This window comes from Salmo salar, chromosome ssa05 (genome assembly GCF_905237065.1).
Source record: "Salmo salar chromosome ssa05, Ssal_v3.1, whole genome shotgun sequence".
In the NCBI taxonomy this organism is placed as follows: domain Eukaryota; kingdom Metazoa; phylum Chordata; class Actinopteri; order Salmoniformes; family Salmonidae; genus Salmo; species Salmo salar.
This window is the reverse complement of record NC_059446.1, coordinates 64,861,549-64,867,548: the sequence shown is the minus strand read 5'-3', so window position 1 is coordinate 64,867,548 and position 6,000 is coordinate 64,861,549.

Sequence of the window (6,000 nt, the reverse complement as noted above, 5' to 3'; positions counted from 1 at the left end):
CATTAATTCCCACAGCATGATGCTATCTTGCCCCCTTCATGTATCAATGCTGCACTCTATACTGCGGGCTGCTGAAACAAAATAGAATTGTGTCTTTATGGCAGAATGACCCATAAAAGACATAAAAAGGTCTGCAGATGTACTGATATAAAATGTGATAGTTTTGATAGGTGATGGTGATCTCATGCTGATGCTAAGACATTACGTGGTCCTGTGTGGCTCAGTTGGTATTACAAAAAAATATGAAAACATATGCACTGACTACTGTGTCTCCCAAATGACTAAATTGTAAATGAAGAGGCTAACCAAGTCCAAAGGGCAGTAAGGCTGATATATTCTAGTGGACACTGATGCAAGTCACTTTAGTCCACTAAGAGAGAGGAATTTTAGAAGAGGAGTTAGCTAACAAAGAGTATAACAATTATTTATATTGGGCCTCCCGAGTGGCGCAACGGTCTAAGGCATTGCATCGCAGTGCTAGAGGTGTCACTACAGACCTGGGTTCGATCCCAGGCTGTATCACAACCGGCTGTGATTGGCAGTCCCATAGGGCAGCACACAATTGGCCCAGCGTCGTCCGAGTTAAGGGAGGGTTTGGCCGGGGGGGCTTTACTTGGCTCATTGTGCTCTAGCGGCTCCTTGTGGTGGGCCGGGCGCCTGCAGGCTGACCATGGTCGTCAGTTGAACGGTGTTGCCTCTGACACATTGCTTCCGGGTTAAGTGGGTGGGTTTTAAGAAGTGAGGTTTGGCGGGTCATGTTTCTGAGGACCCATGACTCAAACCTTCGCCTCCCGAGCCTGTTGGGGAGTTGCAGCGATGAGACAAGATCCAAATTACAAAAAAATATAAATAAATAAATAAATAAATACTGAAGAAAAATAGAAACCAAACAATTTCAAAGATTTTACTGAGTTACAGTACATTTGAGGAAATCAGTCAATTGAAATACATTCATTAAGCCCTAATCTATGGATTTCACATGAGATTGGATTTTCACACTGGGATTACAGATAAGCATTTGTTGCTCACAGATACCTTAAAAATGGGCCTCAGGATTTTGTCACGGTACTTTTTTTCTCTCAGATTGCCATCGATAAAATGCAATTGTGTTCGTTGTCCATAGCTTATGCCATACCATAACCCCACCGCCACCATTGATCACCCTGTTCACAACGTTGACATCAGCAAACCGCTCTCCCACATGATGCCATACAGATAGTCTGCAGTTGTGAGGCCGGTTGGACGTACTACCAAATTCTCTAAAACGACATTGGAGATGGCTTATGGTAGAGAAATGAACATTACATTCTCTGACAACAGCTCTGGCGGACATTCCTGCAGTCAGCATGCCAATTGCATGCTCCCTCAAGATTTGAGACATCTGTGGCATTGTGTTGTGTGACAAAACTGCACATTTTAGAGTGGCCTTTTATTGTCCCCAGCACAAGATGCACCTGTGTAATGATCATGCTGCTTAATCAGCTTCTTGATATGCCACACCTGTCAGGTGGATGGATTATCTTGCAATGGGGAAATGCTCACTAACAGGGATTTAAACAAATTTTGCACAAGATTTGAGAGAAATAAGCTTTTTGTGCGTATGGAACATTTCTGGGATCATTTACTTCAGCTCATGAAACCAGGTGGACCAACACAACACTTTACATGTTGCTGTCACGGGCGTCGTAAGGATTGGACCAAAATGCAGCGGGAGTGTGTATACTCATCTTCTTTTTAATAGGCAGAAAGAAGGAAAACAAAAGTATACAAAAAACCAACGACGATAAACAGTCCTGTAAGGCTTACAGCTATACAAGGAACAACTACCCACAAAATCCCATAGAAAAACACCCCTCTTAAATAGGACCTTCAATTAGAAGCAACTAGGAGCAGCTGCTTCCAATTGAAGGTCAACCCAACAAACACCACATAGAAATAGACATACTAGAACTAACATAGAAATAGACTAACAAGAACATAACCCAACAAACCCCGAAACACTCTAAACAAACACCCCTCTTAAAACAGAACATAGCCCAACAATCCCCGAAACACTCTAAACAAACACACCCCTGCCACGTCCTGACCAAACTACAATAACAAATAACCCCTTATACTGGTCAGGACGTGACAGTTGCATTTATATTTTTGTTCAGTGTATAAAAAAGCTTTACATAAGACCATGCACACCTGCCCCCTTTCCCCTTCTATGAAAACATGACATTTAGATTGGTGTCGTTGCTTTAAACAAATGTATTTTTTAGTCTCTTTTCTATCTTGCAGCTTAAAATAGACGAATTGCCCAACAAACTAGATCAGTTCTCATGCACTAATTAGTCTTGAAAAAATTCCCCTCTGTAAGCAAAGTATTGTGTGATTTAGCCTGAAAAATGAACAAATGTGACTAGATGACAACATAATGATATCTGTTTCCAACATTAGGGCTGTTTTCCTAAATAAGTTAAATCCATGTTGAGTTTTTGTTTCTTTGCCACGATACTGACGAGTGTTGCAATACTGGTATCGTCCCAGACCTTTTAACAAGTGGCTCCAATTGTATAGGCCAAATGTTTGCTATGCATGCATAGTTGATTGGTTTGGCTTAATGGAATGACATACAACAGCAAATCACATTCAGCAGTCTGTAGAATTTTGCATTTTGAACATGCTGCTGTCACAGCAGAGACAAAAAAAGAGACATTGCCTGCTTCTGTCTACAGGTTTGGCTTCCACTGGCCACCATTCTGTTCTGTCTCTCACCTGCATCTCCATGTGTTGGCACCTGCCAGTCAAATGGGCTTCATGTCCCGCCTCTTCTACAGACCCAACTCCTATTGGTTTGTCACGGTAAGTCTCTTTCAAATGGCCATTGTAGTACAGTAGTTGTCAGAATTTGTGTGATAAATGTTTCACTATTCCCCCCACATTGTCTGTTCTGTGGTAATATTATCCACCTATTGAGTTCAGTGTTTGTACAGTACCAAAGTTGGGATAGAACAATAGTTTCCCTTGCATTGCTGCCTTGACAGCACCTGGACACCAACACATCAGCTCCACTCATTTAGACTTGTCAGAGTAGCTTGTTAGCATTGTGTTTGAGAAAGAGGGCTCTTTTTTAAACATATCAGTCTAGATTGGCAGCTGATGAACAGCTCCATTGTTCCTCACTGTTCTAGAAGCTCTTTTATTTCACTCTGGGTGTTGTTGTCATCTGTTAAGAGCCAGTCAGCCAACACTGATCTCTCACTGCATTATCACTGCCAGCTTTCATGGTCAATTAACTCCATGTGGAGACTACTGTACTGGGGAAATATGTTGGGATGAAGTAAGGGGACTAAAGCCCCAAATACACCGGACTAGGAAATCTGTTTTTACCTGTCTCCCTTTGGTGTGTATATGGGTCTCCCCAGGTTAAAGGATGGCTATCTATACAGTATGTCAGGTACACTCACCCATATCAGTCTATTCCCATCAGGTTGGTTTGCAAGCTCTCACCTCATGCAAGAGCCTTTGTTTTTCTACCTTTAGATACACTACATGAGCGTGACAATGGACTGGCAATTCAGACATCAAAAAGCCATGAAGAAGCAATGAATTGTCATTTATTATTGTACTATGTGTGTTTGTCTACTGCAGGCGGACCAGTTGATTCAGCAGCTGAACTCTTAAGGGAGAGACCAACTGAGTGGTGGGTTGCAGTCTGGGCCGGTCCAGTGAGAAATGGGGTTACCTTACTAGTAGTGAAGTGAGCAGGTCAGGACTGGTCTGGTCTCCCTCCGTGGTTCTCTGTGTGAGTGTACTGTACTCCCTAGCAGGTTACAGTGAGACTAGTGATGATGGTACAAATCAACTCAACTGAGGTTTTTAATTCTAGTATCAAGCTGAACAGCCAAATCAGAAATTAAGCCAAATACTTTTATGAAAATTACCAATAGTTACAAATATTTTTTTACCACAGTATATGAAATAGTAATGACTGGAATGATTTTGGGGTCATTTTTCCCTTGGTAAAGAAAGATATCAAACGTGATACAAATATACATGTTTGTGCATAGGCTCCAGTATTAATGTAAAGAACAATTAGTAATGTAAAGAACGATTAGTAATGTAAAGAACGATTAGTAATGTAAAGAACGATTAGTAACGTAAAGAACGATTAGTAATGTAAAGAACGATTAGTAATGTAAAGAACAATTAGTAATGTAAAGAACGATTAGTAATGTAAAGAACGATTAGTAATGTAAAGAACGATTAGTAACGTAAAGAACGATTAGTAACGTAAAGGCATTCCTAAGTGATCATGACCAGGAGACCTGAGAATGGTAAGTGAATGGGATGTATTGGGACTGGGAAACATACTGTAAGTGTCATTGCAGGATACCGTCTATAAAGATGACTAATGCATGTGCATTGTGCCACTGGCTGGCATCCCAAATGGCACCCTTTTCCTGTAGAGCTCAAAAGTAGTTCAATGAATAGTGTGCCATTCGCGCTGCAGTCACTGTCAACAGGATCCCGTATTATGAGGTAAAATAACTGTAAACAGAGAAACATGAGCTCTTTTAGGCCTCAGTCAAGTTGTCAGAAAAGCAACTGTTTTGCATGAATAGTAATCAATCATATGATCAATGAGTACAATGGAAGTGTACACTGGAGTGTGGAGGTTTAATATTCACTGAATAATACCTACATTACTAATTCATCAAGATACATAATAGGAGGAGCTCAGTCATCCATAAACAATTGTTTCTTGAGTCACGCATTCTTTTAACACAACACACAACATTAACTGTGTTATTTGATTATGAATGTTGGAGAGTGATTCTTAATTTTGTTATGCACTGCAGCCCGATGGAACACTCAACAAAGTAATTATAAAAAAATATATATTTAACCTATTTAATATATATTTATTTAACTAGGCAAGTCAGTTAAGAACAAATTCTTATTTACAATGACGGTCTAGGAACAGTTGGTTAATTGCCTTGTTCAGGAACATAACGGCAGATTTTTACCTTGTCAGCTCGGGGATTCGATCTAGCAACCTTTCGGTTATGTAATGTAAATTGACAGCGTCATGTGTTTGTATTTATTGGTTGACGTGTCACTGTAAAATAATCTCAACATGTATGTATGTGTCACGGTTGTCGAAAGGAGAAGAGGACCAAAGTGCAGCGTGTGTGTGTCGTTCCACATTTTATTTACTCTGTGAAACTATGCAATACATAAATAAACTGAATAAACAAAACAACAAACCGTGACGCAGCGGTGAAACATACACAACTCAAAATGAATCTCCCACAAACCCAGGTGGGACAAACACCAACTTAAATATGACCTCCAATTAGAGACGATGACCAGCTGCCTCTAATTGGAGATCATCTCAAACAAAGCCCAACATAGAAATACAAAAACTGAAACAACCCAACATAGAAATACAAAACTAGAACATAACAACGTAGAAAAACTAAACTACAAAACCCCCCTGTCACGCCCTGACCTACTCTACCATAGAAAATAACAGCTTACCATGGTCAGGACGTGACAGTATGTAAATGGTTGTTCATGGTTAGGTTAAATAAATGATGCATTGCTGCCTCCACTAGGGTATTAGATTTCCTTTTTGGTCTCTCATTAATGGGAAACATCATTCAGTAACACTTAATGTAAAGTATGCAGTTAAGGCTTATTGACTTGATATAAACGTTTATGACCCTTTTCTAATTGCCTTATAAAAAGTATATGTTATGCAGGCTTTAAATTAAATGTTACCCATCATTCTAATGCAATTTATCATGAATTAACAGTCATTTTTGGTGATCTGTTGGAAGACTTTATAGAAAAACACCAGTGCTTTCCTTTGTAAACATGAACATGTGTGTGGAATACAGTATATTAGTTGGTGACAAAGTAATTATTTTTCAAATGAGTAAAGTGTTACAGTATATTTCATCATATTGTGTTATGAGTGCAAGTAGCTGCAAAAGCATTCCTCAAACA